Here is a 26,026-nt window from a genome sequence, read left to right as displayed (position 1 = left end):
ACATAGACTCTTCAGCCACAGTTGTAACTAAATGACGAAGTAAATCACTGCCTGAATCTTCGCTACTCCAAGTGCGCTGTGTGGACCAGCAGCACAGACATCGTGTCAGTGTTTTTCAGAAATGCAGAATCTCAGGCCCCTCCCAGACCTACTGAGTCAGTATCTGCATTTTAATAAGATCTCCAGTTGGCTGTTATGAACATTAAAATTTGAGAAGCACTGAGCTAACAAATAAATACATACAGAATATAGAAAATAGAATGTCTTTCTATATTTCATGTACTGTCCTAGGAGCTTATATACCTTTACTCAATTAACCCATACAATAAACTCACATAGTAGGTATAAGCACCACGGTTTTATAGATATAGGCAAAAACCTAGTTTCACTAATGTATGAGAGATGTTTAAAATAGCATTTATGGGTAGAAATTGATTTCCTCTCTCACACTCCACTAGTGGTTATACAACATTTCTTTAGGAAAGCTCTGTGGATAGCCATAGTTACCTTGGTCTATGACATTCCTTTCTTTATAAACTTCCATTCTTGGTGAAGAAGCAATTGACAGAGAAACCAAGCCAGATACTCATCCCAAAATTGTGGAGAGGGACACTTTTGAGAAAATTGCAAACTCCATAAAGGGCAGATGAATTTTCCATCTCAGTGTTCCTTTCCTCCCAAGGTGTACCTTACCTTGAAATTTAGGACCACCATAAGGGAAAGCTATTCTTTTAAAAAAAATTCTTTGCAATACTAAGCGTATTGAATAACTAGAAGGTGGAATTTCTTGTCTGTTATTCCTGGTAGTGGTCCAAGATTAAAATAATTTCAGGAATAAAATCAAAACAAACCTTGTGACTCCAGTGTGAGAAAGAAAGAGAGAGAGAAGGGAGGGAGGGAGGAAGAGAAAGGGAAAGAGGGAGGGGCAGAGAGAAGGAAGGAAGGTAGGAAGAAAGGAAGGAGAAAGGAAGGCAGGAGGGAGGGAGGGAGGGAGGAATGGAAAGAGGGAGAGGGAGGGAGGAAAAAGGGAAATTCCAAATCAGATTGGCTTTAAAACACTACTTTAAATTTTTTTTCGAAGTATCACATTTAGTAGTGAATGAACAGAAGAAAAAAAGTGCTTTATTCATTATTATTTCTGTGTTCATCTTAAGCACAGCATATTGCATATCCTGCGATAGGAAAGAATTCTAATGAAATTACAATGTTTAGTCCTTTGGACACAGACCTACCTCATAGTATTTTTCTTTTCTTTTCTTTGACATAAGCCATCTGCTAGAATTTATTCAGTTAAAACAATGACAAAAATCTGTTTTTTTGAGGATTTGAACCCTTTCATTTATTCCACTACATAATAAGCACTGATAGAAAATATACTTTATTACCTGAAATATGAATACTAAAAGTGTCTTCACTATTAGAAATGGCATTATAGATACAGTGAGAAGCCTAATTTTTTAAACTATTTACCTCTATTATATCCTTTTAGAACTCCTGGGAAGATTGTCAGATTATTTTGATTCATAAGTGACAAAAGGTACAAACACTCAGCAATTTCCTCAGTAATCTTTAAGTTACTATTTATAAACATTTTATCTGTTGTTAAAAAGCAGCAATGAGGTATATATGTAGAAAGAATAAACACCAAATATATTACATTTTCATTTTATAGTAATCTTTAAATTAAGAGAATGTTCTTCGTATCATAATAATTCCTAGATTTGAAGCAAAACTCCATTTTTATTTTGATTTTGTGCCCATTTTAACTTTCAGATTAAACTCTAAGCATCAACCATGATGAATGCCGACATCTTTGTATCAATGAACTTCTGAGATTTTATGCAAAGCCCAAAAGTGTCACCCAGGGTATCGTTGAATTAGGCAAGGCTGGTTTTCCTCTGTGTTTACTAAGATCAGGCACATAGTCTCTGATCTTAGAAGTACACGCCTGACTAAGCAGTCATGCCCAGTTTTCACAATTTATCGTTCCTTTTAATGGCTTTCCTTTAATCCCGATGAAATACTTTGTCTCTTAATTTCACATGAATATCCTTTACCTGGGAAAGTGGAAGAAAAATGATAACATTTGTTTAAAATTAATTTCTTACTTTTCCCTCAGTGCAAGTGCACCTAAAGAAGCAAAATTTATTGAATTAAGTTTAACAATATAATAAATTCTTCCTTTCCAACAATACTGTGGTTTAATTCACTAGCGCACTTTAAGCTTTTGCCTTTAGCATCTGATGGGTCATTACTCTGTATGTAATCCAGCAGCTGGACTCCTCAGAGTCTAAATTCCATCAGCAAGCACCAAATCAGTAGTTTCTGAAATATGACTGGTAGGTCAAGTGTCCTGAAAAAGAGTGCCTTGGGCATCCCAGATGGAGAATAGGGCATGACAAGCAACAAACCAGGACAGAATTTGATGCTTGCTCTCGCTAAAGACTTCATTCATTCTAATTCACTAAACAACTGTTCTCCAAATGATTTGACTCCTACTTTTGATGTTCCTAGCCAATAGGTCATGCAATGAAATTGGTTGCGATGTGCCAATAGGCTTAACATACAATATTCGAGTTTAACGTATTCTAATCATGTTTTGTCCCAAGAATCTTTACCTAATATCATAAAAGAGTCCCATGGAATCACTATCAGTCACCCTGGACCAAAGCAGGCTAATTATTGCACACCATCCCCACAGATGAAACATGCTCTCTGCTGGGTCTAACAGTCCCTTTGCATTGAGAGTAGCTCCTAGAAAGATGCCATTAATGTTTTGTCTGAGTTTCACATAAGATCTAGAAAAACCATTTTCTACCCGATCTTTAATGGCTTAAATAACCAACCTATCCAATCTACTGTAGTTCCTGCTATAGTGCTACATTTGTTTATTCATTCAAACAGTTCTAGAGAGAGGGTATAGCTCAGTGGTAGAGTACATGCTTAGCATGCATGAGGTCCTGGGTTCAGCCCCCAGTACCCACCTTAAAAAATAAAAATTAAATAAATAAATCAACCTAATTATCTCCTTCCACCAAAAAAAAAAAAAAAAAAAAAAAAGAATCTCAAAAAAAAACAAAAACAAAAACACAGTGCTAGAACTGGAAATAGAAAGTTTGCTGTCCCTGTCATTAAGAGTTAAGGTCACTTTAGATAAGTGATGTAACAGTGTACTTTGGCCTGCATCATTATCATCATCATCATTATCATCATCTTATATTTTTAAAGAATGTAACATAAAACTCACAAGACTAGACACTAGATGTAACTGTGTCCTAGCATTATACATGGAGAAACAGAAAAGAAATCCACCACCACCTCACTCTTCTCTAAAATGAGATTTTCAATGTTCGGTAAAAAGCACACTGTCTCACTTCACGGCAGTGCCATCTTCCTAGAGGAACTCAGAAGGAAGCCTAGACCTAATAGTCGAGTTCAGTCACTTTATTTAGAAACTAAAAGCCAGCATCTAAAATTGCTGGTTGTCCATGGTCCCTTTGAGCAGACAGAGAAGCAGGAAAGGCTACAGCAGCATGAAAGATATAGAGGACCTGGATTCTTGAAAGGAAGGTAACCACTGAGGGGATGAGAAGGGAAGAGAGAGAGAAATAGGGAGCCTGAAAGAGAAGCGGGAGAGCAGAGGAAGCAAGAAAGGAAGAGCAAAAGGAGAAGAGAAATTGAAGAGTGGGTGGGAGGAAGAACAAGTGAGAAGAGCATTAAACCAGAGCACATGTGCTCACGCCCATGCAATTAACATACTGCACATCACCCAGTGCTCCCTTATGGAGACAAGAAGGGGTGGATCAAGTTGCCTCCTATATGAGAAAGTAAAGGGGACCCACTGCGGTAGGCAGCCTCTACCATGGCTCCTGCCTCCTGAGATTCGGGTCCTTGTGTAATTCTCTCCCACTGCAAGTGGGCTGGACCTAGTGACTCACTTCTAACCAACAAAACACAGTAAAAGTGATGGGATGTCACTTCCAAGATGAAGTTACAAAAAAGCTCTGGCTTCCACCGTGCTTGTCCTTTCTTGCTGTCTCTCCCCTGATCACTTTGAGGGAATTCAGCTGCCGTATTTTGAGCTGCCCAGTGGAAAGGACCATGTGATAAGGAGCAGAGGGCGGCCTGCAGCCAACAGCTGGCGAGGAAATCAAGCTCTCAGTCCCATAGCTCCCCAGGAACCGACTCCTGCCAACAACGACCTAAGTGAGTTTAGGAGCAAATCCTCCCTCAACCGAGCCCTTAGATGAGATCACAGCCCTGGCCAACACCTTGCCTGTAGTTCTGAGAAGTCTTTGAGACAGAAGTACTTAAGCAACCCTCAGATTCCTGACCCACAGAAATTGTGAGTAATACATTTGTTGTTTTTAGGCTGCTATTTTTCAAAGTACTTTGTTACACATCAATAGATAGCTAAAATACATTTAATATGAATTTGACCACTTTGTCCAAGATTAACTCTAGATTAGTAGGTGCATCACTAAGGCAGCCCTAACAGATTTAATAACAGGATTATGAAGATCCAACCTGTGATAAACATAAGAATGTGTTTAAATTAACCAGCAAATCTTATTTCATATTTCACACAGACACCTGGGTTTGAACACAAACTATGGGCCACGTACTAACTGTGAGATAACAGCCAAGTCATTTAACCTCTTTGAGACACAGTCTTCACATGTGGAAAATGGAGCTAATAATTATCCCTGCCCGTCATGCCTGTCATGAGGTTGACTTAAAGTCGCGTAATAGAAAGTACTTCAGAAATTATGAAGCTAGTCATACTGTAAGGACTTAGAAGACTGCTGCAGCCCCATTTGTGGGACTTCTCTAGGCTAATAACATCCTAAATATTTCCTCTTTTTTGCGAGGTAAAATATAGTATCTCTATACTTCTAAAGTTTTGCCGTAACTGAAAATATCTTAAGTTTTCATTCTGCTTTTCCAAATCTAAGGTTTTAGTCAATCAACATCCACCTTCAAACTGGTCATAGCTCATCTATTGGAGATTTGGCTAAATCATTCCAAGATTTTTCTTTTTTAAAAGGTGCTTGTCTTAGGTGAGTTTCCCCAGAAGCAGAGACTGGGATAGAAATTCTTGGTAAAGTGATTTCCTGGGGGAGGAGTGTTTGAAGGAGAAGGAGAGGGAAGAAAGAAAGGAAGAACACAGGCAAGGATGTGGGCTCAGCTGGAGACTAGTGTCAATCCACCCAGAGAAGCTCTGGAGCACAAGTCACACAACAGCAGTAGGTCCACAGTGAGGCCAAGAGGCTGGTCTTTGCAAGCTTCCCTGCTTCCTGACAGTCTCTGGCCAGAGGGCAAGTCTCCAGTGGAGGCGGCTGAAAGTTTACCAGCCACACTCCAAGCAGCTGGGGAGCCCATGAACCAGTCTCTTCAGGGGATCCAGGCAAGGTACCCACAGCATCCACTGCAGCATGTATATAGCAGCTTTCTCGTGGTATTTTAGCATCGTTTCTGCAAGCAGAGTCTTGACATGCTAAACAGTTCCAGCATCGGATCGCTTTTATACCAGCTGTGTTAAATGAGACAGCAGAAGGAGAGGTCGTGTGGAAAAATAAAGATTTGTCTCTAATAGAGCTGTAAAACTTAACTCCGATCAGATCACAAAAGAAAGGGGGTCACTGGGAGACTTTTTTTCCTCCTGAAATAGAACCATTAAGAAATATAAATGAGAGGTAATTAAGCAAGGCTGAGGAGAGGAGGGCACCTGGAAGGACTGGTTTCTCAGCACGCCTGAGTGGGAGAAGGGCCAGGAAAGATGAATGAGAGAAGGGGGAGAATGTGAAGAAACTGTGAACTCAAGTCCCTGAGAGAAGCAAAAGCAAAGAAATCCAAGCCAGTGCCCAAGAGCGGAGGGAAAGGAGGGATGGGAAGGGCAGGAGGGATGATTGCAAAGAAGAGAGTATATCTAAACAGTTTAGAACCATAGGCGTGTCCCAACTACCTCTCCTGACAAAGCGCAACTCTGGTTTTCCTGTCAAGCTTTTCTCTGTTTCTCGAATCTGACGTGCCCCACTTTTTTCCTTGTAAACTGTTTACTTTTGAAAAGCTCAATCATGAAACAGAAGATGGTAAAACTTCTGTTTATCCAAAGGTTATTACTCACACTTCAGCTGAAGCTTCCTGAAATATTATTGCTTTTGGTTGCATTTTTTGGGGGGTGTTTGTTAGAAAACGTGTTTTGACATCAGTTGCCTTGAAGAAATTCTGAAACTTCAGGATGCCTGGGAGGCTTCACAGAGGAACTCAAACAGGAAAGTGAAATCCAGGGCTTACACACCACCCAGGACTCCCAGCCTCCTCTCTCCTAGCATGGATGGATGGTCATTGCCAACCTTCATTTCTGTTTCTGACATTAATTAATTTCGGCTTTTTTAGTATATCGGAAAAAAGATTGGAGATTCTCCTGAATAAAACACTATGGGGCAATACTATTTTCAACCAGAATTCAGTCTCTTTCCATCATTCTCAAACATAGGTTACCACTTTTTTAAACTATTTCAGTGAGGGAATGTTTACATATGATAAAACTAAAATGTAAACGTGGGTTTAAGGTGATTGCCCAGCTTGCTTTATATAACAAAATATCTGCTGGTTTTCAAACTTATATTGAAACAGTATGTTAGTTCTGACAGTATATAAAGATACTGGCTTTCCTAGACACATAAGCAAAGTCTTTTTTATGAGCTCATAAAGGCTAGACTTAGGAATATTTAAGTAGTGGGTAATTCATAGAACAATATCTTTAGTCATTCAGCTAACATAGAGGGCAACCACAATTTATTCTTCTTAGATCTCTTCCTCTCATTTTTTATACTCTTAGGAAGTAAAAGGTATTTAGAAAAGACCTAAATACATTTTTTTTTTACTATTATTGAACTATCAAAGATGTGCTCTCTTGTGGGACTCCCTTCACTTCCTCGCTCTGTGTATGTTAACCCACTTCAGAGACTGATGGTCAAATGAACCCAAAATGCCAACTTACTATTTGCATTATAAATGGAGGCACAAAAGGATATTTTAAAACTTTTGGTTGATCTGGCATATCAAAGATTTCTTTCTAAGCTACTTCAGTGACTGCATTGAAGTAAACTGAAAGCAATGGCTTAAAAGTGTCACACACACACAAAAAAAAAAAGTCATAAAAAAAAAAAGCTTATTTCCATGGAAATCTTCAGTTTACTCTCCAAACCCCTACTTCTGAATGACTTCCCTTTCTTAAGCTCTTCTCTAATCGAAGGCAGGACTCAACAAGGAAGAGATCTGGAGATTTCTGAATTCAAGTGTTAAGCTGGTTCTCACTGGAGTGCAATCCATTTTCCTTGCCTTGTCAGATTTGCACTCAAACCTCCAGCAAATAGCCCAAGTCCCATTTTTTTTTTATTCTATTGAGTTAATTACCAATACTGCAGCTTTGTCTCTAACTATGAATTTTGCAACGTCTGCCATTTTCTTCTGCTTTACAAAGTACCCAACAAAATTACAAGTCATTAGAGCATCTACCTGAGGGTCAATATAAATGAGGCCAATGAAATTTAAACAAGAAGTTGCTGTGTCCTAACAAACGCTACAGCTTTCTTAACTTCCCCTTTGACCTTCATAGACCTGTGGTTTTAATTTCTGTTTTCAGAATGGAGGCCAGGGCCTTCCTAAGAGCCATAGGAGAGCAGACGTGGGCTGTAGACCAGTGGCATTTCAACTGTGCTAAATAACCACTGAACGTGGTAGAGTCTTCCAAGGACCCCCACAAACCGAGCCAATCCAGAGCCCCTGGGAAGAGGCAAAGGTTGCCGTGCAGTATTGGCAGTGCCTGTGGAAGGAACTGGACTTCTCCTTTTCAGCATTATTGTGGGGGAGCTGAGACGTAAGGGAGGCGAACTCTTCACAAGTTCAGAGGATTGAGAAATGTGAAATGCTCACAGAATATGAAATCTTATTATCAGAATATGAGAGAGAAGGCAAAGTCATTTGGTCACCAAATTCTTAGAAGTAAAATACCCACTATTACTGAATTTATCTGTACAATAAGGTATCTCTAAAGTGAAAAGTTATGCTAGTACTTGGCCATTGCTAAGTATTATTTTAACTATGTCCTCTTTAGAGAATATGGCCAATCTGCCTCTCATTTTACAGTCCAAGAGCATTTAGACTAAATTTGTATAATATCTGACATGTGTCCACCTACAATATCAAGCTCTCACAAAAGTATCTCAAATTTTGCTTTTTTCCACATTTTATCAGACTTTACACTGATAGGAAAATAATTCATATGGAAATAGGTATCAGTCTCCCTGCTCTGGTTTTTGTTTAAAGTGGCAAAGCTTCCTGGACATAAAAAGTTAAGGACGTAGAGCTCTGTTTATAATTCCACCTACTATTTCAGTGCTACCCTTTGGAGAGTCATCCAAACTGGCTCCCCAATCCTCTGAACATCCACTCCTCCACACACCCCAGCTACCACCAAAGACAGAACAAAACAAAAAAAAACAACAGGAAAAATAACAAGTCTCCCCACAGATTCGGTACAGTAATGTTAAGACTACATTTTGGATAATGCTGATGAAGGGAGGTTGCCGGCATTGCCATTTAACAATGTGGAGCTTATTAGACCAGAGATACATCTGTCTCCAATTAAATCAAAGAATATACTGTGCAATCTATTGAGTTCACAAGACGCATTTCTTTAGTCTGGTTAGATACTTGATTTGGGTTTAAAAACTACTGCCTATTCTTGAACTGGAATGCAACATTTGCCTCCTACCTAGGTAAGCCTTGAATATCTAGAGATATCTGTCAAATTTCAGTATTGTTTTTAACAAATCAGACCTTTGAAAGGACATCCATGTGTACCACACCTAGCTCAATTCAAGCCACAATATGAGCTTCAACTGTGAATTCAGAGTGCATTTATTCTTTGTCTATGAATCAATTTGCCAACCTTCCCAAAGTGCAAGTTCATAAAAATCATGGAAATTTATATTTTCTTGGGACTGCATAAAGCTTAAAATTATATTTGGCAATGGCTCAGTCCAGAGGAAAATTTTAGTGATATTCTACTATTGCCACCTATTCCTGTGCCCGTATTAGAAACACCTCAGTATCTTGCCCTTTGTGCAACCAGCTCACACCTGCTTCCTCCAGAATTGTGAGGCTCAAGACCATGTTATGATGACCTCTGCCATTTTCAGCAAGACTTCTTTCCAACGTGTCCACTACGTCTTCCTGAAAACACACCTCCTTAGAGTGTCTGTCTAAACTTCTCAGGGGAAGTATGCTTGACAGGAATAAGGAAACAAACAAAAATGTATAATAAGGCAAATGAGGCCAGAATAGCCCTGTTGTTCTATTTGAACAACTCAGTTGTAGTCTCAACCCTAGCTGGCATTTCTGTGAACTGTCCATCTCACTGAGGTTGTAAACCATGTTGAACACCAGACTTCCTGCTGGTCCTTAAGACATAATTATTATGGGGAATAATAATGAGACCTTATCAACACTATTAAGATGTATTTGGTTAAGCAGTTCAATTGACTCTGGAGATGAAAGGAAAAAATGAATAAAAGTCTCTGACACTTTTGAAAGCAAATAACAAGAAGCACAAAGGTAAACCTTTGACTTGTCCGGGAAATGAGGTTTCCTAGGAATTATCTCTGTATTGCTAGGATATGAAAATAAAAAATGTGAAAAGTTACCTCAAACAGGCATTTTATTTTATCTCTTCATTGTCATAAGACTGAGACATAACACAAAAACATATATTTTAAAAGAATTTACAATCTTTATTTTTCCTTTGGAGAAGAATTTTTCCAACTTCCAAGTCAGTATAATTTGCAAGTTTAGTTAGTATAATTTTTAAGATTCCGCATAAATCAGAAGTCAAAATATCAATTATATATCTTTATATTTAAACAACCTTGTTTAGCAAATACAGAACTATTGGAAAATAACTGAAATTTTACGTTTAAAAAATGATAAAAATTTTTTGCATAGAAAATGATCCATTCCTGCTCATCCTTCCACCCTGGAAAGAAACACATGTTATAGATGAAGACATTTAATTGGACAAACACAGACGAGTGCTAAATCCTCTGAAATACAACAAGATCAGTCAGATTCTTAATGAGAAACATTTTATTGTTCATTTCTAACGCTGTCTGAAATAATCCTGGATTTCATTTAATCTCTGCCATGGTACTAAAAATTTCAGAAAGCAATAAAATCTAGGACAGTCCATGTTTCAAGAACTGCTGCCTAATAAAAATGACAACCCCTCCCCCATGTCAGGTTCAGATACACCGGAGCGGGTCTTCCTGTTATTCTGATGCACGCCTTTCTTCCCATATTAACAATAAAAGTTTAGTGTGCTATCTGACTGCAGAAGTTCCTTCCTGAGCACAAGTGTGTCTTATCTGTTAAGAAATTCTGACACCAGGTAGATAGTTGTTTATGTCGAAAAGCATCTCTCTTAGGCAGATAACTGAGTGTTTTCAGAACTTAGATAAAGGAGCAAGTTGTCTGTGCAAATATACAAAACACTGTGAAGATAAGATTTTTTTTTTTTTGTGGAAAGACTATTATGCATTTCTACATACCACCCTTTCATATGTCCATGTTCTAAAGCTCTCCAAGAACTGCCGACCCCCTCTAATCTCTACATGGTTTGCTTCTGCTCAGTTTCCACAATCTAGTTAAGACTAAAAGACAGATCCCTATTCTTTAAACACTTATCGCTTTCTCCCACCTTTCATAGAGGGACCATGCTAAGAAGAAAGAACACAAACTAAGTAGTTTACCTTTCCTCTCTCCCTGCACCTCAGCCAGGGTTAAAAGTCAGTTTATACTGCTGATCCACCCAAAACGAGCTTGCTGTCTGTGCCAACTCGCCACCACTCAGTGCCAGGTTCTGAAAAGAGGTCAGTTGGATAAACTAACTTAGGTTCATGTGTCAACACATGACTGATGTCTATGCTTCCAGGTAACTATGTATCTTTCACAAATTGAAATGTGTAAGTTGCCAGATCAGACCTCAATCATCCATTTGTTATTTCTTAAGCACTAAGTATGTTCTGGGCACTCTGCTGAGTAAGAGAGTTCTTACCTCTGGGTTCAGTATGTCAGCAAACATAAAGTGTGGTAAATGCAGTCATAGGGATGTGCACAGGATGCACTGGGCAAACACAGAAGAAAAGTCAAGGTCACACAGCTTTATGGAAGGGAACAGGAGTAAGTGCAATTGTAAACACCAAATAATACAAGAACCTTAAGGTCTGCACTGTGCTAATAGGCTAACATTTGATGTACTCATGTGGTGAATGCTCAGGAGCCATCGCAAACAAAATACCATACTCAAGCACTATCAGTTCTCTCTACTGAATCTGTTTCTCACCTGTCCTCTTTTCTCCAAACCCACTGCCCCAGTCCAGGCCCTCATCATCTCCTGGGACTATGACACCACTATCCCTAGATACTTCCCACTGGTCTCCTGGCCTCCATGCTATTAGCTTACTGAGCTTGCTAAAATGCAAACCCTTAGACCACCTGGTGGGTTGGAGTAAGAGCCTAAGAAAGACACTTTGCAGAAGTGCCTCCTGACCTGGTGCAGAAATAGGAAGGGAGAAAGATAGTGGGAAGGGCATTCCAGAGAAGGACCAGCCTGAGCGAAATTATGGAATAGGGACAAAGTGTGGTGTGAGCACGAAAAATCTCAAGTTCTAGCATTTGCATAAGGATAGACTCTGATTTGAATGATCTCAAGCCAATGGAAGAGATATTTTTAGTCAAGTGAGTATCGTGAGGACATTTAGTCAGCCTTCCTAAAGCAGCAACTTCCTTTTTTTGAGAATGAGGCCGCTCCTAACTTCAGAATTTCTCTTTTACCCTCAAAGACGCCTCCAAAGTACATTCTTCACCTCCTTGAGAATCCATCATCCCTGGAGACATTTTTCTATCTATTTATCAGATTTAATTGGTTCATAGAATTATTAGTTATTCTGATATTATTCTCAATTATTACCTCATCTCCCCAAGAACACTTTAGGGGTGGGAGACTTTAGTCTTTCTTTCTCTTCCCCCTTTCAGAACATTTTAGAGCTCTATAAATGCTATTAATTTATCATCTGACCTAGCATTTCATAAACAGAAGCAGACAAATATTTTTCTCACACTTCTTTCTCAGGCAATACTTTCAGAGATATCAGCAAAGAAGTTCACAGCAGGAGCTGAAGCGTCCAAGGTCATTAGCTATGAGATAGTAATATAGCTGGCTACCACTTGAGAATGCCTACCATGGATCAGGTGTCTTGCACCCACTGCCTCTTTAATCCTCACAATACCTTCAGAGCATCAGTGTTATTACCCCTATTTCATGGGTGAGAAAACTGAAGCTTAGAGAGATCAATTTGCCCACATCTTTCACCATTCAATAAACAATATTTATAGGCACACTCAATTTGCAAGGCATTGTACATATAAAGGGGATATGATGCTTAGTTAAAACAAAATGTGGTCCCTGCCCACGTGAGACTTACAGTCTTTTAAGAAACCTGGCACTAAACAAACATCCACACAAATGAGTGTGAAATTGTGCATTTGGTAGGTTTTAAATTTGTCAGGAAAGTTTTTGCAGAAGAGAGCCAAAAGTGACTAGCATTTAACTATGGGAAGAAAGGAAGAAAGGTTCTTTCTGGTGTAATAAGGCAGAGTCAGGATTTAAATCTACATCTATATGACTTAAAAGTTTATGAATCAATTTTTTTTAATTTGTAGGTTCAAAGAAACACAATTTAAAAGCACACATACAGCTCTTATTGGTTATCTTTGAAGAATGCTAGAAAGTAAGCTGAAATCTAGTAAATAAATGGTTAAATTCATTATTTATCCTGAGCTTGATATACGAATAATTATAAACATGTAATTCCTCAGAGTAATCAAATAGGGGAAGTTTCTCTTAATAGAAATATTTTAGCTACTAGGTTTAAAGAAGTATATTAATAGAACTAATATATTGCCACCTGTACTAAACTAAAAGATCCAAGCAATGATCAATAATGGCTACTAATGTCACAAAAAGGAAGGTGATGAGACATTGTTTGAATCCTAAACATACTGCACATCTATGAAGTAAAGTTGCCAAAAAAACAGATGTGAATCTAATAGTGCCTTTAAGTATCAATTTACAGGAAATAGAAACTGAGAAACAAGTCAAAATATAACACAGAAATTTAATCATTAAAATCAGGAAATTCACAGGAAAAATGACCCAGTGTCTTTGCCAAATAGATGTTAAAGGGGAAAAAAAAGAAAGAATGGGGGAACCTATAGATTAAAAGACATTTAAGAGACACATTCACCAACAGCTGTCTATGGACCTTGTTAGGATCCAGATTCAAATAAATTGTTTTTTTTTAAAAAATGAGACAACTGGAGAAATCTGAACCCTGACTTGATACTGAATAATATTTAGGAACTTTCGTTAAATTTTTAGGTTTGTTAATAATATTTCAACTGCCTTTTTAAATAGAAGAGTCCTTAGCCTTTAGAGACATATTTGGAAATATTTATGGATGAAATTATGTAAGGATTTGCTTCAAAACAACCTTCTTAAAACAAGATTAAGTGAAAATACAGGTGAAACAAGACTGGCCATGAATTCATTGTTGAACTGTGATGGGAACATGGAGATTCATTACACTCTTCACTCTATTTTTTACATAAGTTTAAAACATATAAATTTCAATAATTAATTTGATATAACTTAAGAATATAATAATAAGTTTTCGAAGTATTTTCTCCTTCCCTTGCTCCTCTCTGCCTCCTTCTACGAGGGCCCCTTGCCCCTTTTTTAAGTCCAGAGTTCTCTTTCAAATGCTCAGTAGAAAAACAACCATCCAAAGGTTTCCATCAGAGAAACGGGGCACCGAGCAAAGGGGCTACTTTTACTTTAATTATCATCCACTCTGTTTCTGGAGAAGGTAGTTCTTAACCAAAATGTAGTTCGGCCAACTCTGTAATATGCTCGGAGAAGACATATTTTTCAGTCCTGACCTCAGGCAGCCTAAAAAGTGCACACCCTTCAAAACTATTTAGATTACACCCTGTCACACCTCTTCCTCATTTTTCAACTTCGCTTTTTACCATCCTGCATTTTGACATCATGGACATTTACAACTATCAACAAGGACACAAACTTTCTCCATGGTTACTGTAAATTTGCTTAGTGTTTATGTAGAAAAGTCCCGTCAATGGCATGCAAGCTCAAATGGGGTCTTAGAGATCTTGGGGTCCAACCCCTCATTTCTAGGGGGCAGTAAGTTAGGCTCTGAAAGGTAAGGGGACCTGCCCAAAACACACGCTGAAGGGAAGTGCCAGGTCTGAGCACTCTAAAATGACAAACACAGCTTTCCTCTCCAATTCTGTATCTCCAAGAACAGAGGATCCCTCAGAACAATGATTTTATGATTCATTTTAGCCAGTGTGTCCCCAAAATAGACAATCCTCAGCAACCTTGTTGACTCCCTTAAAGCCACCTCTTCTTCCTGGCCTGGAGTGATGGCACTGAGAACAGACAGTGGCATGTCCCCACTAGGGCAGAAGAGCTCAGAGGCTTGAAGGTGCTGTTAAGCCCCGAATAGACTGTGCTATGAGCAGTGCAGTGTGGACCATGATTTCCCTGGCCTGGAAGATGCCATGTGTGCTTTGAGCCTACAATGTCAGATGCTTCTTTTGACTTTCCTTTAGTCCTTGTATAGACTCCTTGATTTTATTTCTAGTTTCAAAAATCCTTGTGTTAAAAAAAAAATTACCAGGGCACATTTGAAACCCTCTCTTCGCCTCATTTGACACTAAACAGATACAAAGATGGATAAAATTAACATCCTTAATCAGTGCTCCGGCATCGGCCATCCCGGAGCTGAAGCAATTGCCAAAGTGACAGCTGAAAATAATGCTAAAATTTCTTCTGTGCTAATTTCCTGCAAACGTATAAAAATGCTCCAATCCCATCCTATAAGTTTTATAGATTTCCAAGAAAACTATACCCAAGAATAATAAGTGAATTGCCCAAGGTCTCAGATGTGGTGACGATACTGCCAAGAGCTAGGCCTCTTTCTAACTGACCCCAAACCCACTCCTTCCACGCAGCAGGAGAGAAAGAAAAGTGCCATCTGGGTGTCTTTTAGAGCTCAGAGGAGGAGTGATCTCCCCAGGAAGGGACCATCAGGACCTCGGGGCCATCTGTTCCTTCATTCCCCTTCACGATCCTTCTGTGAAAAGGCCAAAAATAAGTCCTGTGCTTTGTAGAGAGGGCTGTAAAATGGCTGTGGGAGAACAGCCTCAGAGTAAACCTGATATTGGGTGTGTGTAAGTGTTCATGACTCTGCTGTTTGGTGTACATGAGTCACCAAGACCCGGTGAGGCTCCAACATAAACCATGTCCTCAGGCCTCACCCTCAGTCCCTGCCACAAGCTTATTCACACATGATGTGCTAGCCTGGCACCCAAAACTCCCAAATCATCCTGTGAGTCAGAGTTCATTACGTGGAACACTTCAGACTTGCTATCCTAATGTTTGGCCATTATTTTCTTAATTGAATCCATGAAAAGAACATAGGGAAGGAGGGGCCCAGCTGTTACTTACGCAGTAGAGGATGTGAAGCAGGACCAAAGGCACCAAGGAGAAAAATTTCCAAGTTTAGCTTTCCTGATGGGAGGTCAAAGGCTCTGGAGTCAGAATTCTGAGTTCCAAGCCCAGCTCTGCCCCTTAGCGTATGGGTGGTCTTGGGTTTGTTACCACTGCCTCATTCCCTCATCAGTAAAATGGACGTAAAATAGCATTTGCCTTATAGTGCTTATTACTCTCATTAAAACAGTAACACTGAGAACGTGAATATCAGTAAGTACTATTTCTATTTTGCGTTCAGAATACCCTCGCTTAAAACCATCCGCGTCACTGACATATAAGCCATAAAGTTTAACCCATTAACTCACTGCAACAAGATGATGGTGAAACTGAACTCAAATAGCTTTGTTAGTTACAGGCTTGTTTAATATTTGATATCTGGAGTTAGAGAACAAAATAAGTTGAAAACTAGTAACCAGTATAAACCTCAGTGATATCTTCAGAGAGTTTAAAATTATATCTTTAATCACTGATCTTTCTGTGTGATTCTATCTTGGAACTATGTCTAGATACCTTTTCTTTAACTTTTAGGTTCATGAGCTTATTTATCTTCTTGCTAAAGTTCAAAATCTAATTTCCAACACAGGTTACTTACTGTAATAAACTCTACAAGCTTTAAAATGACAGGTTGAAAGATACAATTTTTTAGAGTTATGAATTAATAGCCATATATGTCAAAGACTTTGAAAGTGCCAACTTTTTCATATTTATAGATATATTATTGAAATGATAAAAAATGAACTGCAGAAAAAGGAAAGAACTGAGAACCACATATAATGAATCAAATATACTTAACAAGACATGTAGAGACACTTTGGTGTGCATCTCTTTTATTACGTTACATTAATCAAATACTGCTAAAGACATCCATCTGAGCAAAGTGTCACAATGATATTCTATAAACACATTCTTTTGAAAAGAGTCCGTCCTGACAGCCATATCAACTATATTGTCTTAAGTGATTGTCAGACCCACATTTCTCAGAAATTAAGACAATTTATGTCCATGCCTCTCAGGGTACCCTCTCCCTCCGCCTGCTTCCTCCCACCCAGCCCCCACCAAAGCTAGCTTTTTAAAAGAAAACAATTTAATTGGAGAAAATGCACAAATCCTGATAAAGACTCATAAAAACCTAAGTGTAAATGATTTAAATTTTTCTTTTGAAAGCATGATATCAATTCTCCTAGTTCTTAAGTTTTCACAAACTAATAGAAAACTCTATTTAGAAAAATAATTTATTTGATCTCAAGGAGTTTTTTCCCTAGTGTAACACAGACCTGATGGCTGTACACAGTTATGAGCTATCTTTTCATTTTCATGCTGATAAACCACCTAAGTATCGTAATTTTTATACGTAATTGTTCATAATGTGTGTTTGGATTTCCCTGGTTAAAGTCTATTCGAATCCTACTTTATGGAAAACTAAATCTATCACTTAAGTTCTATTTAATACTAAGATGAACACACATAAGCGCAAAAGATGAGGAAGATGAGTAATATCTCAGTATCTGCAGCCATCAGACTATGCAAAAATCAGGGTATATTAAGTTTTTTCCATTGTAGTCAAATGTTTCAGAAAAAATAACAATGGTGTGTTAAAAAACACATCTTCTCTTCTCTTTAAATAGCCCGTGTAATTCCATTTATACATTCTGATATACCTCTCTATACCTGTGGTTTGGTTTTGTCAGTTCTAAATTAAACTAGCTCATCAAACAATTTAGGTGCTGAATTATTTTTTACCTTGAAAAAAAAAAGCTTCAAAGAACTTCAAAGATATTAAGTTTATCTTAATTATTGTGCAATTGCACAATCAGAATCTAAAAACTGGAATCTAACAGCTGAATGTGAGACTGATTTTAATATTTTTCTTTTTAAGAGAGACCATATACAAAATTGATGACAGGATGAAGATAAAGGCGACTCCAAACTGTTTAGTCAACTATATTGAAAATAAGTTGGAAAAGGACAAATTAGGCCACTTACATTTTTGCTTTCATGTAGATTCACTTTTCTTTTTCAGTCTGAGAATAAAGTTTTTAATACTTATATTACCCCTCTGCCCCCCAAATACCCAACCTAACAAATAAGCAAGTAATTTTTCAGTTTGACACCATATGGCTAGAAATCTCTCTTCTAAAAGTACAGTAAGGGCATATAGAAAGGAAATCCAAAATACAGACATGATGATTTTTCAGACTGTATTGAGGTCACCTCCAAAATCTGGTCCCTGGACTACAAGACATCTATGCAAGTTCCTTCTCTTCTAGCCCTGGGCACATTCAGAGTGGCCAGCCCCATTATTGCTGTTACTCCCACACAAACCTAATAAGCTTTCTCTATGTATGAATAATCTCTATTAACCTTGATTTGCTAGATGATTCTTACACAAATGTAAATGAACAACCTGGCATTAAAAGAAAAAAAATGACTCTCATCATTCTGTCTAGTAGGCCAAGTCCGAAATCAAAGCAAGCTCTCCCTTCAGATTCATTTTACTCTAATTAACTTTTCAACTTTTTAAAAACTTTTACAGTTGCATATGTGTTCCAGAATGCCAGAGCATGATTTTATTTGATACTGTTTAAACTGGAAAGGAACTTTATCAAGAATGTTTATTAATTTTCTTTAAATATTCTGGAAAAGCATAGGATTTGGATTCCAATAAATACAAAGGGTATTTATGATTTGGATTTTAACCAGTGTAAACTATGTATCTGGCTACTGAGTCCCACGACCACAATCTATGTATCTATGTTACATGAAAGATTAATAAAAGGACAAATTTAATCATGTTTCTCTAATCCTGACCACGGTTCTACCAGGTAAGCACATTACTCTTATTTTGCCAGCCAGGAAATGGAGGCTGAATTGACAGAGGTGCTTACTGAAGGTCGAGGTGCTAGTGGGCAGTCAGAGCCCAGGTCAGATGAAATCTAGGCCTTCCCAGCTCCCCAGCTGTGTTCTTCAGAGCCCTTTGGGATGGCTGGCCTGGGAGAAGTCAGTGGATTCTCCTTAGTAATGCCTGGTTAGAGCCAGTCAATCAGAGCTCAGAGAGGCTCTTCTCTAAAAGTCAGTTGGAAAGAGCCCTATAGGCTTGGCCCAAGGACGCCCTCAACATGTAGGGAAAGCTCAAAACCAGGCAGACAGCATGTGGAGCCATTTCCAAAGGGGTTCCTCTCCAAGCATTTGGGCACAATGATCACGAGAAAATTGTAAAAGCCAAGTAACACTTGTTGCATGTTTGAGTCTGCCTTCGTTTTTGTTTTTTGTTTTTTCCCTTTTTACTAATCTAACAAGATGACAGAAGGAAAAGGTACCAAGAAGAATTAATTTGAAACAGAAATCATCAACTAGCTGCCTGTGGCCTGAAATCCAGCCGCTGGTTTTGTTTGACTCACACAAAGGTTTAAAATTGTTTTAATTAGTTTCAATGCTGTAAAAGTGGGATTTTTTTTCCATAAAATTCCAGATTTCTGGCTCCTCTTGAGAATTTAGGAAATCTGGCCATCCCATACCTGTATTCTAGCAATTGGCTGGAGCTAAATGGCTGTTGTTCAAGTTTGAAGAGGCCACACACTGCCCAGCTGGCCATCATTTCTCCCCTCCCTGCCCTCCTCTCAGCATGTTCAGTCACAGCCTCATCATCCCTCCCCGGGGCCCCGTATTAGGCCCTGCATGCATTTGTGTGCATTGAGCACTGGTCTGAAGCACTTGCGGGATGCTTAGAGAAGTGGTCGAGTCTCGATTTTGCACAGGCTCCTTGCTCAGCTATTCTTGCTTCGACACCAACAGCTCTCAGTGAGGTTGGGGAAAGCTCGTGAAAGAGAAAGAAGTGGGTTGAAACAGGGGAAGTAAAAATCTGGCTCTGAGTAATTCATGCTTCTTTTCAAACAAGCTGAGCTGCCCTTGCTCTCCCCATCCCAGTTTCCTAGTGCAGAGGCTGAAGCTAAGAAGGCTGGCTTGATTCCAAAACAGCAACGAATTTCTCAACAGGCACCGTCTCTCCCAGCAGGAGCGGCAGGCAGGTAAAGTAACCTGCCAATTCTCAGTGCCTTTCTAGAGCCACGCAGGGAGGACCTGAGGGTACAGTACGCATCAGTTGGGGAGAAATTCTATTGAGGTTCTCTGGTTGTGTCCCTCCCCTTTCTCTCTGTTTGCATCCTTGTAGCTCCCCCACCACCACATGACTTTCCCACTCACCCAGGGTTTGGAACAAACATTCAGAAACAATTGGCAGGTGATTTCAAGTCATTACCTGCCTGTCACGCTAATTACAAGCCACTACCTGCCAGCAGCACACAGTTTTGTACAGTACGTGAGACACAAGGAGGGTCTACTTAGCAAGAAGGATGATTTTTCGCAGACTAAGGAATGCCAGTGTTGGCAGCCCTGGGCCTCCCAGTGTTACGTAACATTCAGCTGGCACTCATTCTGGAAGGATCATCCTTGAAGACGTACACACATGGATCTTGTGTAGACAAGGCCAGAGGGATAGCCATAGTGTTCTGTCATTCATCACTATTTGCCTCAAACTTTGCATTGTTATGTATGAAACCCCCCACAAACCCCATTCTGCAGTTTTTTCCTACTGTAATGATTCTTTGAAAACACACAAAATACAGAGTGAATACAACTCTATCACTTTAAAAGTTCACTTTATAATAAATATGTTTCTAGATTGCCATCTATTACTACCTATCAATAAGATAAAGTCTCATTACAGTCTTAATTTCCACTTGCAGAGTGGGAATCGCTAATGTCTGTAAATTATGCACATCTCTGTTAAATGAAGGTCCATCTCAAATCGTCATTTCTAATCCATACTGTATATAATTTGTGACACAATGGATAATTAAAAATTATAATGCTTTCCAGTTACTTTTTAACTTATAAAGAGCCCAGTTCTGCTGCTTTCATTTTTAATTTTAATTTTATTTTACTGTTCTCCAATCTCAGACTAAGAAACACAGGGATTTACCAGCTTTTAATTGACATAGGTAGAACCCCATTATTTTCCTTTTCTGTATCTTGGCAATGAAAACAAGACTTACCAGGTATGTCACACATTGTATTTTGCCTGAACTTTGAGGATAATTTACAGGATTTTCCAAAATGACATTTCCTTTTTATTCAGCAGCTTGAACATAAAGACAGAACACTCTTCTGACTGCAAATACAGCAATTATACCAAGTTATGCTTTGACACTGTTACCACAGGCAAGTGGCCAAAGAGCATCGGCAGTCAAAATATCTAAGCAAGTTAACAAGCTCCCTTCACTCTCTACAGAGCGGGAGAAGAAAGGGAATCCAACCCCTGAGAGATGTTAAAATGAAGGAGAAAAAAGGCTGTTGTGTTTGTTAAAGAAAATGGTGTCAGTGTCTTGGGCTGATCAAGGTGTAGAATCTGAGGCCCTGACAGATGCCTGGGCCTACATTTGACAGGAAGCCTTTTCCCAGGTCAGATCTGCTTGATGATCTCAACTAATGACTGACTCAGGCCTGCAAGCCTTTGCATTGGAACTACACCTTGCTTTCATGGTGTGGTCATACTGGTCTGCCCTCCCTCTCACCTCCCGTCTCCCCCATCCCTCACAAGATTGTGTTTTGCCTCCTCCTTTTTCAGCTCCATTTTATAAAATATCACCACATTTACCACACAAAAGACATTGAAACTAATTAAGTAAACTCCAAAGAACTATTACAAATCATTTTGCTTTAGCCAGAGAGGTATCAGAGTTAATTAGGTGATCAGTGTTGATGGGGTACCAAAACAAAAGCTATCTCTTGTTTGAAATGGTTCAGGCCCTGTAGAGATCCAGTCTTCCCACTAGGACACAAATAATAATTGAGCATTTCTTAAAAAAAAAAAAAAAAAAAGACAGGCATGAAAAGAGTTTTCTCTTAGAGACAAAGCTTTCAACTAAGGTTTGTTTTCTCTTTTTGCCAGGTGATTTAAAAACAAAAACTATACCATCTACAAAGAAATAGCTATAACCTACATTGATATCATCATGACACAGAATATAAAATGGTTCTAACAAGCATAATTTTTGCAAGTGATTAATCAAAATCTATTTAGGCAGTCATCTTCAATGATGATCAACAGACTTACTTAATAGTACAATGAAAATAGTTCATTTCTCACCACGTTACCCATAGGATAACAGTTTTTCTTCAGCATATAAAACAAAAGGTCCACATTTAAAGTTAATATAGCAGTTAAAAGATCTGAATTTTAGAGTAATAAATTTCTTGTCCATAAGGAAAGTAGAAGAAAAATTGTAGATTTTTACTTGGTCTCACTTCAAACACAGCTTTGTGGACTAAAGTAAACCCTGTTTCTATCATTCACTAGAAAAAAAAAAGTGTTATTTTGATATGTTGGCAATAAATAATATAGGATGGGGTAATTATTTTTGAATAAATCTTCATCATGAATTAGGTGCCAATCTCTGACATACAGATACACTGGATCTTAAAAGAAGGTGGTATTCTTTTCAAAGAAAAATAATTTACTTCTATCAAATTAGTTATTGGATTAGAAGTTGAAAATGCGACGCCTTTTTTTATTTTTATATCACAGACTTAAGACAGCTAGGCTTCTTATGATAGTAGAAAATCGTGTCATTATCATCTTAACTCTTCCTCTTGCACACATACACACATATACAGAGATTATAAAGGAAACAAATACATATTGGTTTCCACGTGATAAACAGTGAGTCTCTTTTGATTCTAACTGGTATTTACGGTTTGAAGCAGCTCTGAATAATGGTTTTATTATACGCTGTTGTTAAGCAATTTTCCTGAAATTTTTATCCCAACAAATGCACATAACTTTATATGACAGAAAAGCCTTAAAGCAAGTCTGAAAGAGTCATGCAAGTTACCAAAAAGGCCAATGCAATATTTCCCGAGTTTAAGTACACCTCGAAACCCCTTTCTTTAGCTCTTAAAATGTTGAAAGGAAAATAATTTTCTACGTTGGCATTTAAATGGTATCGTTCTGTGTGGAAAGAGTTACTGAGACATTTGTCGGAAGTCAACAAAAATAATTTGGACATATTTTGAACTTATTTTATCTGACTCCTCGACATTTAATTTGGTGTGAAAAACAGCAACGGTAGAAAACAGATGTTAAGGGGCCAAGTATACAGCAGAGGTCAAAACAAACATAAAACACCGCTTCCATTTCTAAAAGAGGGGGGAAAAAAATGATTCCTCCAGCAACAGGTTCTATGTTAAACCTGCTTTTTTATTGTTCTGCTTGGGATATGTGTGGACTGCACAATGCAGTGCTGTCTGCCATGGAGCAATACCTCTCAGCACTGGTAATTTAAGACTTTCTTCTCTGTAATACACTGAACCATCATAACCTGTCTCTTCCCATTTAGTTTAACCTACAACCACCACATACTGATTTGGCTGTGTGTGGCTTTTTCTATTGCCATTTATTACTCTGCTCGACTCCTGAAATTCTGTTTGCAATTTAAGGCCACAAATTAGAAGCGTAAGTCATCTGTTTCCTATAATCCCCCTGTCAGGGCTGGGATCGCGTTTGGAGCTCAGCACCGAGTCCGGGCTTGGGCCCTTACAGGCTTTCTGATTGGCTGGCCTCTCTAAAAGCTGCAGCAGAATAAATAAAATGCTCTGGAAAATAGAGCTTAAAAAAAAAAAAAAAAAGATGAAAGAAAAGAAACTAGGTTTCAAATATTTTCTTCTCTCTTATATAATTATCAAATCAATTGTTACAATGGTAGAGGTTTTGTTTTTTTTTTTCCCCCCCAATAAACAGCAGAGCTGAGTATTACTCTTTAAGGACAAAATGCTAAGTGTTTAAGATTCCATGTGGGAGAAAAGTATAATCCTGTTTCAATCAGCTATGTGTTTTTGCTACATGTGGAATATCTTTTAGAAGTCCCGCTATGTTTCTTACAAAATACACTTTTTTATTTGCAGATGTAGTAATTAGCTGGGTATTTTTAATAGCGTCATAGATGTTTAGCTAAGCCAAAAATGTATGAAGCCCTAATTCACTCATTCTAACAGTCTTTCCCTCTTAAAATATTTTGGCAAATTTCATTTTTTTACCCCTAGATTTTATAGAGATGTTTCAAGAAACCAAATACAAAATCAATTTCTTTTTAAAAGACATCCATCTTTTGAGTAACATAAGAACTTCAAAAATTTGAAGATATGGCTGTTTCTTCTTTTTTTCCTCAGTTCATTTTAATAGATTTCATACTATCCATGCTGTGGCTTTAGACACTTTCAGCATTTCATAGGTTCAAATATTTCCATTTTCTTTCCATTATACTTCAAGCGCACAACATATCATATTACATATTAAAGACAGCAAGATACATAATATAAGTGGAGAGAAATACAGAATAGCCACATCTAAAACATATCTGAGTTCTCAGTGTAATTGTGAACTGCCATTGGGCTTTAAAATAATCATTATTTAAAAGGAATGAAATCCAACAGACTGATTTATGTTGATTAATATACTTATACTAGCTATACCTGGGCCGAAAGGTTGAAAATAAATGGATCAACAGAGAAATGACCCCAAAGCAGAGTTTATATCTCAAAAGAAAAAGTTCCATGGGGAAAATTAAGTACGTGATGCATGCTAAATTTTAGCTAAAAATAAAAATTAAGTTAAAAAGTAAAAACAGTGATTTTTAGAAAAAAAGGGATTTCAAGAATAGCAAAAGAATTTAAAGAAAATCAAAAGAATCAAAATACTAAATCATTTTATAGGTATATGTTATTTACAATACCGCTTCTGGGAATGTTTCATGCTTTTGTAACTTAAATTTGGTTTCCATTTTTTTTTTTACATCATTTTTTGCAGGCTGTTAGTCTATAGTATGGACTCTGTGATCTCTGGTTATTTGAAAGAAACAAAGGAGGAAAACTCACCAAGACATTGAGGTTTCAAAAAAAAAATCACACAAACAAACAGCTACTGTACGTGCGCACTCTGATTATTTTCTAGATTTTTTTTTTGACTATACTTTCTGTGTTGCAGATTTATTTAATAAACAAATGCATCTTCTGGGCCCATAATACACAAATGCATGCTACTGTTAATTCATTTACAGAATGCGCCGTGATGGCCCCTGAGCAAAAGAGCAATCTTGTTATAATGAATGTGTACTATTCTTAATAAGCACACTGTAGCAACGACCCGCACTGCACACAAAAGCACACCCAAACCATTTGGTTTGTTCCCAGAGCTCGGACACCAGCACCACTATTAAATAGCTGTGTGCTGGGAGAGCAATCCAGTATTGGCATGCAAATGAGCGCACGAAGAGGCCAGATGCTGCTCTTTAGAAAGGAAAAGTGCCTCAGCTCAAATTTGGGGGGAGAGAGAACATGTGAATGTTACAGGCACAGGGCAGCTTCGAGACTGTGCTCCATTATATTCCCGACAGCGGTGGAGCTGTTGGTGGGATGAACCTAGGAAAGAGGAATAGAACTTTTTGCAAACATGTGAGCATTCAAGTGCTCCATATTTCTGCTGAAGACTGCCCACCACGTTTTGGGGTTTGTTTTTCGTTTCGTTTTGTTTAAACTTGTTTGTTTGGGTTTCTTACTTCTTCCTTTCAGGTCCAAAACGATGCCTCTTGTATTGAGAAACTTCACCTCTGCTTTTTAAGTTGAAGGTGTCATAATTCATTGGCATTCAATGATTCTCCAAAGCTTTATCATTTCAAATAAAATATTAGGTTATTGAAAAGGTGGATTTTTTTTTCTCTCTAAACCAGCTCATCATGCATGCTATTCATCTGTGTTCCACGAGCTTTCATAAACTGCAGTGGGCTCATGACCCATTAGTTCCTACGTTTATCTTATCACAACATTTGACTGCCTTGAGGAGAGCGTAGGAGGGGAAGCCAGCACACAAGAGACCGAAACTGGTCTTGCAAAAACTTTGGTAGACGGTGTTCCAACCAAAATTAGGGCATTGTTTTTCTTCTTGGGTCATTTTTTCTTTTCTTTTCTTCTCAATGTTTAGGGAGTCATTGATTTATCTGATTCTTGAAGATAGTTGGAGATGATAAGGACTAAAGTCATGGATATGTGTTTTGAGAAAAGGACTAATGAAAAACAGGCAGAAACACCCATACTTAGTAAAATATACAGAGGAGATAACAGGATTCCTGTGACATAGCTAATTAAAATATATAAGTGTAATATGTCCCCTTTTAAATAATGGCATTCGGGGACAAGACCTTCCCCTACCCTCATTATTTATCAAGTAATAATAGAATTTACCATATATCTTATTCCTATAAACATTAATTGAAAACT

The 26,026-nt window shown here is 38.1% G+C and overlaps 1 long non-coding RNA gene across 1 annotated transcript in view; it reads right to left on the bottom strand.

Moving 5' to 3' along the window:
• Window positions 1-1,737: 1,737 nt before the first annotated feature.
• The window catches only part of LOC105084594 (uncharacterized), a 133,015-nt gene continuing 108,726 nt past the window's right edge, over window positions 1,738-26,026 (bottom strand). Inside the window, exon 16 of the long non-coding RNA XR_010380572.1 lies at window positions 1,738-2,057. This is a non-coding gene — a long non-coding RNA (uncharacterized LOC105084594). The remainder of the gene's footprint in view (window positions 2,058-26,026) is intronic.

This window comes from Camelus dromedarius, chromosome 4 (genome assembly GCF_036321535.1).
Source record: "Camelus dromedarius isolate mCamDro1 chromosome 4, mCamDro1.pat, whole genome shotgun sequence".
NCBI lineage: Eukaryota > Metazoa > Chordata > Mammalia > Artiodactyla > Camelidae > Camelus > Camelus dromedarius.
Note: the sequence above shows the minus strand (reverse complement) of the source record. Positions and strands in the feature narration are given on the sequence as shown.